This window comes from Excalfactoria chinensis, chromosome 4, assembly GCF_039878825.1.
Source record: "Excalfactoria chinensis isolate bCotChi1 chromosome 4, bCotChi1.hap2, whole genome shotgun sequence".
Lineage (NCBI taxonomy): Eukaryota > Metazoa > Chordata > Aves > Galliformes > Phasianidae > Excalfactoria > Excalfactoria chinensis.
The window spans coordinates 13,696,891-13,710,445 of record NC_092828.1 but is presented as its reverse complement, the minus strand read 5'-3'; positions in this window follow the sequence as shown (position 1 = coordinate 13,710,445).

Genomic DNA, 13,555 nt, shown 5'->3' with positions numbered 1-13,555 from the left:
TCAATAAAATGAAATATATTAAAAAAGAAAATATATCAAGTCATCCAGGAAACCTTGATTTTCTGCTATAATGAGAACCTGAGGAAAACGTGAAGTTAAATTTAGTTTATTTCTGTAGACTCTAATTTTTTAACTGTTTCTGCATAGTTTTAGGATTGTATGACTTAATCATTAACTCCTCCATCTGCATAATTTTAGATTTATTTTGCAAACTTAATCCAGCTCTGGGACTGGAAATCATACCTTCTAACTGTAGCTACAAGATGAAGGGACTAGGAAAAAGCAGGGGAAAATCAGAACTATTATGTTCATCTCCTATACAGAGAACACAAAACCTACTGTAATTATGTCATTTCCTCTCTCATTATGGTATTGAGAGCCCAGATCCATTTTTATGTAGTGGCACAAAATGCTTTGCTATTTAAGTACAGCTTACAGGAGCTGCTTTGCAGAATTGATATTCGCCTATGCCAGAAATCAATTGTTCCCACGATATTAAAAGGGAAAATTACCTTGATCTTAAAAAATTCCCAAACCTTGGTAAATCTCCTTGAGTAATTGTGATATAATTTTGGGTCAATGTGCTTTGACCAAAGGTCAGTCAAAATGAATAATCCAGGGAACATTTGTTTCCCTATCGGTAATCCCTTTTTTTTGTGTGTGTGTGCCTGCTTATGCAGTATGTTGTAACTGAAGAGAAGAAAAAAACCCTCATAATATTTATACATTAGGAAATCAAAGGGCTTTTCTCTCTTCTTTTTCTTTTTCTTTCTTTTTTTTTTTTCTTTTTCTTCTTCCAAATAACCTTCTCTTTTCAACTTCGAAAGATCTTTCTATGAGGAAATTTACTAGAGACTACAGTAGTATAATTATGCCTTGTGGACACTTTTAAATCTTACATGAATGCCTGTAGAATACAAGTGTCCACATTGGGAGTTATGCCATATACAGCTAGAGTGGTATAATTATTCTAGTGAATTCTGTATGAAGACAAACGCTTTATGAAAGGGAATTTTATTTTGGCTCTTCACTTTTCAGCTTATTCAAGTTCTGAACCTAGAGGTGTTGATCAAATCAATGAAAGTAATGAAAATTCAATGTTTACCAAGTAGACAAGAAGTAGAAATAGTCAAGTGCTGAGGAAATCAGAAAGTAATAAATATATATGCTTAGTGATTAATATTCATGTGCGTTTTCATCCTTATTCTCTCAACAGTGGTTGAGTTTGGGAGGAGTTTAGTGAAAATTGATGAATAGCCTGGGATTACTTTTTCATAAACTAATATAGCCAATATCCAAATGCTGGCAGCATGTTATGGATTCTTAGCCCTCAGAAGTAACAACAGGATTTCAGACAAGTACGACACTGAAGAATTTTCTGAATGCTTCATAGTTTCTGCAGATCCTTTGCAGCTTGCACTGCCCAGATTAGGCATTGAATGTCTCCATTTCCTATCTCAGTTAAGTTTCAATTACATAAATATACATGTCTTAGGACAGTAGTCAAAATGCTTTATACAATAGTCACCCATTTTCAAGAAAATAGCTTTCAGAATGTCAGCTGGGGTGTGGAAAAACCTAAGTATTTATTTACACAATGTGCTTAGACTGAATTACAAGCATGTCTCAGTGCAGTTGTTTCATAGACTTTAAGGCAAGCAGAGTCCAATTGTTTTGGTGACCTAATCCTGTCCAACTTTTATACTGATTACAGCACACTAGTCAGACAGTCTTGCTTGAACACCATTATTTCAAGGCGAACTTCAAGAAAAAGATACCAGCTTCTTAGTTAAAGAGTTCAGACAACAAAGAGTCCGCCACACCTATCCCAACACCCACTGCTCAGATGAAGTGCTTTATTTGTGGTCTGAATTTGGCTTTGACTTCCCTTGTTGAATCTTTGCTGGATGAAAAAAGCCTTTAGCACTGGCCATCATTCAATGAAAATACTTAAGTGCTGAGATCAAGGCATCTCAGCCCTCTTTTGTTAAGCAAATCTCATTGAGCTGCTTTCGTTTCTAACCATAAGGCAAGACTTCTGTATCATCAGTTTTTCCTGTAGTTTCTTTCAAGTTGCAAGTTTACAAACATTTTTTTTTCTTTGTTTCTTTTTAAGTAAGGACATCAGGATTGTGTGTGGCTACAGTGGTTACTGCTAATGAGAGAGTTACAGCATGTGCTGAGCAAAAGCGTGCTCTTCCCTTTCCGTTTTTGAAGCATGGAGGAAGAAATGAGGGCAAATACCAAAATTTTCGTTTTTCATATACTTTGTCACAAACATTCTATAATGAACAATGTCACGTAAGGTCTTCCAATAGATATTATGCTTTCACAAAGGAAGCTTCTTAGGTGGGCACACCAGCATGGTATCTTGCTAGGGTAACCAGAATGCTTGGTTTGCCCTAGCTGGCATTACATCTGGCAGAGGACTATTTTCCTGCTTCACATTTGGTTTATCTGCTAAAACTTCTTTGAGGGTTGAAAATACAGTCTCCAATTTTACATATTGTTTATTTTTGTTCCAGCACGTATAACCAATTTTTGTCATTGATAAAATCTACTTTCGTCACATAGGCATGAATTAAAGTGATATGAGTTACAGGAGTAACTTGGCTTTGTCATTTTCTGTTGTTATTTTTTCTCTAATCAGTTTTTGCTTTCAAAACGTCTTAATATTTTTTGCCCAAGACAGTGAATGCAAGTAGCCCAAGAAGTATTTCCAGCGAGCTCTGTCTTGAAACAATGTGAATGGAAGATGAGTCTGGTTTGTGCTACATGTAGAACTTTTTCAGTTATCTATTTTGTAATTAGAGTACATAGATTTTTGCATAGCGCTGACATTGTGATCACTGTCATGCAGTGGTTAGGCAAGTGTTTTAAAAGCATTTAAGTGTATGCTTTTGCATTTGTACTCTGTTGCTCTGAAGCTGCTTCAGACCTGCTGTGCAAGCAAAACGAAACAACATATTTAAATTTTCTTCTACCTACTAATAGTTTCCAGTCCTCAGCTGTTCTCTGGTGAGCAGACTGCATGCTAGTAATGCTTTAGCTAGATAATATGAAGGATTTTTAATGTCCTGAAAATAATGGGATCAAGTTTACAGTGGTTATGTGGGTCTGTGTGTGAGGGACAGCAGCAGAGAAGGGAACAAGGAAGTCCATCAGGCTGCAGACCGCTTGCAACATAACCCTGAGAAAAATGAGAGGTGGTTGAAACTGTGAGTAAAGAAACTGCTTCCTGCTGTTTGCTTCCTACTGCTTTCAGGGAAACGGTACATCGTGTACAGGCTTTGTAAATAAACGGGATTGCATTGGATAAATGCCTGCCTCTCTCACCTATTTGAGGCATAGCATACACAGTATAGAAAATCAACTAATTATCTCTAATTGCATTTATCTACAACATTTATAACAACGTCTTACAATGTACTTACTGGAGGTGAATTGACAGATGACACATTGCCGAAACTGAACTAGAACTACATGATGAGTCTGCTTTACAGTTTGGAGCCATAGTTACAACTTATATATTTCTAGAAGCATGAAGTACTTCTGTTTGCTTTGTGTTCTCCAGTCAGAACAAATGTTTGATAGTAATGGGATTGTAGAAAGGCCTTCATTGGAAGAATGCTCTGGAGGCCATCTGCTCCAAGGACCTAGGTGGGCCCAGATGCCCTGCTGAAGGGTCTGCCCAGCCCTGTGATTTCAAGGAGGGAGGTTCCCTCAGTGCAGCCTGTTCCAAACTTCTGTTGCTCTCATAGTGAAGGGTTTTGTCTTATACCTGGCTGTGTTTTCTCCTGAAGTACCTTGTGCCTATTGCTTCTTGTTCTGCCAACTGTCCTTCCTTCTGAAGAGAACCTCAATTTTCTCTGTTACAACCTTTTATGTGGTGGAAGACTGTCTTCCCCCTTCAGCTGTCTCTTTTCTACACTGAACAAACACAATTTTCACTCTTTCTTCATCTGTCAGGTCCTGCAGTACTCTAATCATGTCAGTATCCCACTGCTAGACCATCTCTTTTTATTTTTTAATGTCTCTTTTGATCTGGACTGACCAAGACTGGGCAGAATATTCCTTCAGTGCCCTAATAACCCTGAAAACACAGTTTCATTTTTTACTACTTATAATGAAACCAAAGCACAGAAGTTCACAAAACTTCAGGAAGGGAGGTGCTCTCCTTATTTTACCCTAAAGCCCAATGACTTCAGTGTTCACTCACAGTATGGGAGACCTGGGCTCAGTTCTTGCCTTCTTTTGAAGAGCTGGACCTATGTTGCTTGCAGCCCTGAGTGGTGCCGTCGGGTGGAAGCTGTAACAAGCCATGACATATTCCAGGGTTCCTTCAAACTTTCTTGATGCCTCAATAATATTTTTCTTCAATATACTTTCAGTATTTCTCATGACTTGCAAGTGTCTTACCTCCTCAGTTAACCTCTGCTAACTTGTCACTCGTGCACCATCTGCTCTTCTTGCTTTACTTCAGAATGCAAAAGCCTAGTTAAATTCCTCAAAAGCTTGCCTAGGTTTGGTGTGATCTTTATGACATACTATGTCTTTGTGTTAGCTTTCTCTCCTTTGATGTGAATGAACTTGCCTGGAGTTAAGTGATTAGTCATCACTTGAATACTTCCATCTTGGTGTGCTGGTGAGTAAGTAGGGGCTACCTGCATTTAATTAAAAAGAAGGCACTTATTTTAATACTTTTTTCTTTGAGCACAGTGATTCTTGGGCTTGTTCATTCTTTTTGTACTTCACATAGCCTTATCTATACAGTGTAGTAATTTGTGATAAGAAATCTATTTGTTTTGTTTTCGTGGAGCCAGGAAGTATCTGAAAATATTCTCAAGTGCAGCAGTTTTTTAACAAAGGAGACTTGGGTATAATGTTTGATGTACTGGGTAATAAAACGTTGATCAATATTCATGGCTACTTTTGTTTTATTCTGGAATCCAAGTGCCGGAATGAAAAAAAAAATAATAATAATACAACAGCAAACAACACCATTAGCACTGGCAGTTTCCATGAACAATAAAAAATGTGCAGTTGAACTCTCCACGTTACATTGCACTTGCAGATATCAATATATGAAAAATAAGGATCGTTTTGATTGAAGTGGTATGTTGAAGGCAATACTATGGCCACGGTATTTTTTTTTAAAGCCGGTTTTAAAAGAAGAATCCAAATCTACAAATGAAACTCATTAATTTGGTATTTCAAGCTCATCACAAAATGGCCCCAGTTGCCCTCCATTTTACTAGCAACAAAGCCAAATGTGTAGCTCACAGGTATGTGCTACGGGCGAGCAGGTGGCAAACTCTGTCAGAATGGAGAGCGTTCGTATTTTATAGCATTTATAGCATTTGTCCTCAAAGATGCATTGCTATCAGTAAACTCGGAATGAGGATTTATTCCTAACATCATCAGAAAGAAAAAAGAATAAAACACCTTAAATTTTCTAAATCTCGGAAAAATCTAAAGAACATCTTTGGCTGGAAGTTTCTGTGTCAAGCATGAGACAAACCAGTATTGGGCTGCTTCCTGATGTACAGGGCAGTGTCAGTGACTGATCACCAGAACTCATGGGTACTGCAGTACCCTTTGTTTTTTGGAAACAGATTTTGGCAGCAGGCAATATTATGTGCAACATAAAATCGACCAGTTCTTTGGAACAACTTGTTTCCATAACTGAGTGCTAAAAGGGGAAATTTTAATGGAAACTGGGACTCTCAAGAAAATCCTGCTGGGTATTCTAAAGGCTATGCTTTAATGAGCACACAAGTAAGTTACCTTGGAGAGGAAAGCTAGCCTAGTGAAGAAGGCACAAAGGTGATAATTAAACAAGAAATCAATATGTTAAATATGGAAAAGGGGGGCATAACTTGGAATGAAAATTGAATCTACAAAATGAAGATTTTGGTGAAGATAAAGGTAATAAGGAATTCTTAGTAGTGGGCAGAAGAGTTTCAGACAATAAGAAGGCATTACAAATGTATTAGGAACAAAAGAACAGCTAAATCAGGTATAGATTTCAGTCTTGCAGAAAGAGAACAGATCCAGTGGCTGAAAATCAAAGCTTGAAAAATTCAATCACCATAAAGATGCAGTGAGAGTGATTGCACGTAGGAATAATTTCCTATTGTAGGTAGGTGGTAAGCTTGCCATTGCTAGGAATTTAATCCAATTGGATACACTTTAATCTGACTCTGGGAACAGGCTTGTGAGTATAGGGTATCTGTGAGGATGGCTGTAGAGGTCATTTCTACTGTGCAATCTGTAGGTCTGCGATTTATATTTGTTCTTTGTCACTCTTCTTTCATAAGCTGTGGAGGAGAACAGAAAGCTCTCACTGCCCTCAACATGTTCCACACACTTGGCTCTGCCTTGAGACAATTACAAAACCATCTCATGCTGCAGGGCTACAGTGGCTGCTGGCAAAGGGCGAGAGGCTGATTGCTTAGGTTAATTCTGGATGTTTTAATTTCAAGTTGCTCTGAAGTATTAGGGATGGGTGTAGCTGATTGCAAAACTTTGTCAAGTTGGCGAAGAGAGGCCCTGTCCTCTGGATAGCTGCTACCTCAAAGTCTGAGCAGCAAGGACTGTGAGGTCTTTTCATCTTCATCAGGTATACATGATATTGTAATTATGATCATTCGGGAATATCTCATATAATTAACCCACGAGTGTTGCTGGAGCCTAAGGCAGGGGCATCTCAGTCTTTTCTGGTGTTCATATTAGCTTAATTTTTTCAAGACTGAGAGTTTATTTTTTTAGTATAACTCAATTCACTGGAGAATACAGTAGTAAATGGGCAAAGCGCTGCATACAAGATAGCAAGTTGCCTGTTCTGCTTTAAATTCAGCTGATTTATAAAGATTCTGTCAGCTTCATTTTGTCACAATACAAGTTATAGGTGACAAACACCATTCCATTTTTCCCAATACTGGCTGATTTCAGCTGTGATGCTCGATGGATTTGCAGGGCTGCCATGCATGCTGCTCAAGTGCCTGTTTGCTATGATGTGGAACAGCAAACAAAGGGCTTGTTGTGTTTGCAGCAGCGTTGCCTTGAGTTCAGATTTTTTTTCTTCTTTTTTTTTGCAGTGCTTTCTGCCTCTTGTTTAAAAAAAACCCCACAGTTTGAAAGCAAAAAGACCTTACAGTTCTTACACCTTGCTGGAAAGGGAGGATGCAATAGCTTTTCTTATCGTTTTGGTTCTGTTGTGTCCCCATAAGGGAAGGTGAGGCTGTCAGCAGACACTTATTATCATCCCACTACACTGTGAAAAGAGATGTGCGGTTTCATCAACATCATGCTTTCTTCTTAAACGTCTGAAGTAGAGGCAGCTTCATCTTAATGAACCAACATGCATTCTTTTGTATTTATAGATCCGATGGAAGGATGCATTTTCTATTGCTATTTGTTGTATGTATGTGAAATTGGCACCTGCATATGTAAATATACACATTGGCTTATCACAGAAGTCACCTTACTATCACCTATTGTACAGTTTATCATATGTCATTGGTTTGCATCATATACAACACTGGCTTATGATATATATACATGGTTAACTGTGTGTCATCGGGCTACAATATACCCACCATTGAACAGATTACTGAATACCTGCCTGCAACTGCATGTATTTGTGCAGGGATTTGTACACACGAGCTGCAAGCACAGGTAAATCTGGATGGAAACTTGGAGGTAGGTAAGTCGAGGGAGATAATGGAAAAAAAACAACAGTTCCTGATCATTCATGGAATGGTGTAGCTAATGAAGAATGATTTTTGTTTCTTGAGCTGTGATACACCCATGTTCTTCACATTTAAAGCACTCCTGGTAAGATTCCTCATTTCTCATTAGTTTCTCCACCGTGGTGATACTCATAGTTTTTTCCCAAGGCTTTACACTGCTGTTGCTTGGCCGAATGACCAGGGATGACCCAGCAAACCCTGTTCTGGAGATTCAGGCATGCAAAGCTGCCAACTGGTACATGTCCAGCATGGTCAGCAGCTGCTACCAGCTAAACCCATCTTACTGCCCTCCTCGTCTGCTGGCAACAAAAATTAATTACTTTGGGAGCTACATTCTGTGATGTGCTAAATGTTGTACAGGTCTGTTGTAAGATCTTACCATTTTAAAAATGTCTACTCAATTCAATTTAGTTGAAGCTGAACAGACGTGACAGAGAGACAGTACCATGCATGCAAGCTTCATTTCCTCAGGAAGCCACGCTAAGAAAAAATCTACCTAGGAATACTTTCTGTAACCATCTAGAAGCTTGCTGTTAATTATCAAAATGAAGAAGCAGAGTGAGCTAACAGTTTGTTGATTTAAACAATCAGAATCTGTATTTCAACAAATAGACCTGCTGAAAAGGAAAAGTAAAGTAAATCAGATTTGGGGGAGGTGTAACATGCTTAGCTTCTGTATCTAGCCTTATGGTCATGGTCTCTGACCCTAAAAGTCATGCTCTTCTACCCCAAATCTACAAGATACACAAAAGTTAAAAGGAGCATTTTATTCCTAAGGCATCAGAGAACCTCTCAGCCTCTAGCTGAAGGCTGTTTGCTCAGACTAGGTCAGCCTGAACAGGGTTATGTTCCTCAGTGTCAGTGTTCCTGGGACTCAGGCAGCCCAGCACCCCTGAAGGATTGCTGCTCCACCAGTTTTCCTGCCAAATGTGCCTCCTGTCCCTTCCTGCCCCACAGCATACCTATCTACGCCTGCTTTGCAGAGTCATTGTGGATTCAATAATACAAGACGATGAAAAAGGAAAATGCACATTTCTTCCATGACTGTCCCTATGGTTGCGTTGTCACCATTTTAAATGATCTCGTGCCTCTGAAAATGGAGTTTTGCTTTATTTTGAGAACCAGTCTTCTGACATTTATTTGCTTGCTATGTTGTGAGGCCAGCCAGGAAGTGCAGTTTTTACAAATCGCCTCTTGTATTTGGGTTAATCCAGGCCTTCCTGCACTTAACTTGGTTGTTGTAAATGCATCTTATAATTTATACAGAATGCAGTTCATCTGCGCTGTGACTGGAAACATTAAAAGAAAGCATTCAGTCATCGTTTTTGCATCTGGTGATGCGAACTGGGATTTTCAGAAGAACCCAGAAGAATTAGACATTCAAATTTCATTAAAATGCTGTGGAAGTGAAGCATATAAACTCTATTAAAAAGCTCAGTCATTATCTATAACTCTTTTTCTTTCTCCATTTTAATTTGTGCAGAAGTTTGCTTAGGGGAGAGTTGAGGACAAGGCCGGTTTTGCACACCCTGTGTTCTCATCAGGGCTAAGGTGCTTTGGCATCTTAGGCACTTAGACCCATTTTTAAATGCAGCTTTTTGTGCTCATCTATTTACTGCTTTTGTAATTAAAATACTATTTCCATAGCCATAGCAACTGCTGTAAGCAACAGATCAATAAAGCTGTTCATACCAATAGTTTGGTGGATATGATTTTGAAAATGAGTGATATATAACATGTGAATGATTTGTACCTTTTCATCTTCTGAAGTGTTTGTGTATACGCAGCTGAATAAAAGTCACTTCAGAAAATAAAACGGCACTTGGGAATGTAAAATAATTGGATATATTACATTTAAATACAAGGGAACATGACTAAAAATTACATCTAATATATTGTCAGATGTCTAACAACTCAAAAGTGCGGTCTATATGCAAGAGTAAGTGAGGTGCTATATAACAAATGTAATGAAAAGCAAGGTGGGAGATCAGTTGGGTGCACTGCTGAATGAAGAGTGAGTAGGTAGCAGAGCTTGTTCTGCAGTCAAAAAGGACAGATGTGGCACAACAGCATGTGCTTACTGCAGGAAGGAGTTAATATTTTTGCCGGCAATGCTCAGCCCCTACTTCTTGCAAAAAAGAATTAATGGCCTTTCTGCCTGGTGATGAAAGTAGAAGCCAAATTTAAGTTGTTTCTTGAAGCCAGCTGTAATTAGATCATGAAACTTCTGGCTTTTGAGTCTAAATAATAGCATAAGAATGCCCACACTAAATTAGAGCAGGATACTGTCTCCTAACTGTTTCTTAGGGGCGATGACAGGAGCAAAGCAAGCACGAAGTGACACTTTCCCCAATTTCCAGCTGCGTGCAATGCACATAGTCCTTGAACTGTAGATTTAAGAGCATTATATATTTAACAGCCCTTTCTCAATCCTTCCTCTATAGATTTTTCTAATTATTTATTAAATGCACTTACATTTTTGTCAGCCACAACATTCTTACAGCAATAAACTATACAGTGTAGCTCTGAATTGTGTGAAAAATATTTCTGTTTGATTTAAGCTGCACTATTTGCTGCCTACTAGGTCTCACGCATGACAAATAGGGAACAATTGTTTGTTACTATCTGTAGGCAACTCTCCATTTTATATACAACTTTTATATTTCCTCTTAGTTATCTCTCCTTTATTTTGGTTTTTGTTTTAATAGGAGAGCGCTTTATTGAGCCCCACACTGTTACGGGGTTCTACTGCTGTTCATCTTTTTTGTCCTGCATACTTCTAACAGACCTATAGGTCAATCAGCACTACGTGCAGTGCTTTGGATATGGGTGCACTCTGGGTATATATATATATGGTGGTGCAGCAGTTTGTCTTTTGCCTTTTCTTTCTCCTATAATGGTTGTAACATTTTGTTTGCATTTTCTGTCTGCCCGAGAGCACTGGACAGATGTTTGCAAAGAGGTCTCAACAAGGAGTCCAAGACTCTTCCTGGAGTGATTATTTATAATTTATCACAGTGTATGTGCAATTAGGGTGTTTTTTCCCCCCCAAGTGTATTACTGTGCATCTATCGATAATAAATGATGCGTGGTTTTATGTTGCTGAATCACTCAGCATTCAGTATGACAATGCCTTCTGAAGTATTGACTGTTCTAAGCAATTTCTATCATCAGTGAACATAGCCAACTCATTATTAATCCCCTATTCCAGATCGTTTGTGAATGTACCGAAGAGAACAAGTTCAAGTGCAGATCCCTGATCTCTTCTCTCCCACGGTGAAAACAATTTATTACTATGCTTCAACAAATCATTAATCTACTGAAGAATTTTCATCCTTATGATAACTCAGTTTCTTTAAGAGCCTTCAGAGAGAGATCTCGTCAAGACACGTTGACTTCTGGAAACCCAAGAACATTACAGCAATCCGCATCCACCAACATGCTGGCTTCTTTCAAGAATCCTAACATCGTCAATTTCATCAACCCACAGCAGGCTGCAAACCCTACATTTAGCCAGGTTTCTTCTTCCGCAGATATGACGTTATTTGTGTACTAAAAATAGTGGCAAGCACTTTCATTACTTGTACAAAGGCTTCTAGCAGTTAGTGACAGCTTCTAAGTGAACTTATTGCTATGCTGCCAGAAACTCCAGAGCGAGGTACAGATTTCCATTGACCCCGAATGCTGCATGGTTTCTTTGTGATAGAAGTCTTCTATTTATTTTCCATAAATGACATATCCCTGAAGCAACAGTGAGGGAATGAAAGTTACATTTTATCACTGTAACATTTGCAGAAAAGTGAACTGCTAAACTCCCTATTCATAATGAAACTTTGACTGGCCGTGAGTTCTTAAAAAGCTTACCTGCAGGTGCATAGCTTTTTTTTTTTTTTCCTCTTTTTCCTTTAAAAATTTATATCTGAGCCTTATGAACTTCTGATTAAACTTTTAAAATAAATTAAGGGTGAGAGGATTAGACAGGGAATTGGAAATGAACTGCGGTATCTTTTGCCTCTAGCTCAGCATTTTGAAGGCAGCCCAAATGAGATGTGACAAAGTGCAGCGCTCTCGTTTCTTTCTGCTGACCTACGTGTAAGTGGAGTTTGGTCTCTGCCAAGTTCTTTGTGTGAACAGCCACGTCACCGTCACTGCTAGTATAATTAGCAGTAATTAGCCCTTTGTTGGAATTTAAAATAAATAGGCCATGATTTGGATATCACAGTGACTAAATTATCCGCTTAGACGATCCCCTCTGTGGGTGAACAGCCCGCTGCTCCCAGCCCTCCCTTTCCCACAAAGTGACAGAAGTCACGAAGACCTGATCTAAATGGCGAATGTGTCCAGCCTGTGTTTTGCAGAATGCCGTGTCCCATTTGAAATACAGACTGTAACATCCTGCAGGAGTGAGGCTCCTGCACTAAAATCCTTGAGTGAGGCTAATAAAGCCACGTTTTAATCTGTTAAGGGCTGTAGTTACCATTGGGCATCTCCTTCCCGCCCTTGATGGAGGTGTGAAGAGTTTCAGAGGAAGCACTCACCAGCAGATGTTCAGAGGTTCCTACTGCCTCAGCCCCTATCTGAACTTCCTATTGTTCCTTCTCAGGAGAAATTATTTCATTAACCTGGGTCAGCCCTTTCTAAGCATGTCTGTTTCTTACCTTGTTTCTGCTGCCTGTCACGCTGTCCTGCTGCCACAGAGTATTTTCAGACTGGTAGGTCTGACTCCCAAGGTGTTTCTCCTGGACTTTGTACACTACTGGCTGTCCTAGGAGAGGAAAGAAAAGTGTACATTTCCAGTAGAGCACTGGATGCAGCTTTTTTCTGCTCATGTCCTGCCTATGGACTCTTTGGTGATCTCCTGATCCTTTTCTCTTTGACTGACTCTGAAAGCCCAGCTGATTCTTCTGTTCTCCCTAAAGCACTTATGGGAATTTCTGTAGTTTAGTTGCCTCTGTTGGAAGAGCAAGTTGTAGCACCTGTGAAAGTGTGCCAGTTCCCCAGTCACACTGGTTGGCAGTTATTGACTGGGACAATAGAGACTGGGATGGGAAAACCTGGTCCTGCTGCAGGTCAGAACGGGGCATACAAGGCTTCTGATCAGAGTGTGGTGGCTCAGAAATCTGTCAGTGCTCTTCTGGGGTGGTGGTCATTGTCCGAACAGCCTCTGCATTGTGATAAAGGGGAAAAAATGTTATTGTTTGTTTCACTGGTGTATTTCAGAATGAATTACTATTGGCATTAGAGCTGACTGCATGCAGTAGACAACTGAACTGCTTTAAAAATCCTATGCATTATGCCAGCAGTGTAAGGGTCTCCAGTCTTCAAATACAGACACATGATTTCAGACAACACAAACACTAGGTGTTGATCTGGAAGTAAAGAGAAGCAATGTGAATCTGCTTTTCCCATATTTTCAGCCAATCACTGGCTATTTTAAATCTGTCATCTAAACAAATATTTGGATTTAGTTTCTGAAAAGGAAAAGCCTGCCAGCTATTGCAACAAAGGCAGCAACTTAAGCTGTCAATTTATCATTCCTGAAACAAGCATAATTTCAGCAATCAAATAGGAGACATTTCTTGTTTCCCACACTAGGTCAGCACTTTCTTGTAGACAGAGTTCGTATCATAATGATGTACTCTGTGGAGGTGACTCATTTGCACATCTTGGAGTTCAGACAAAGTCTCTGTGTTAGCTCTCTTTCCTCTGCTACCTTCCACGTGTTTTCCTGGATTCATAACAGAATGATTCTTTCTGTTACATAAGACTGGAATGGCTTGTCATTTTCACTTTCTTTATAC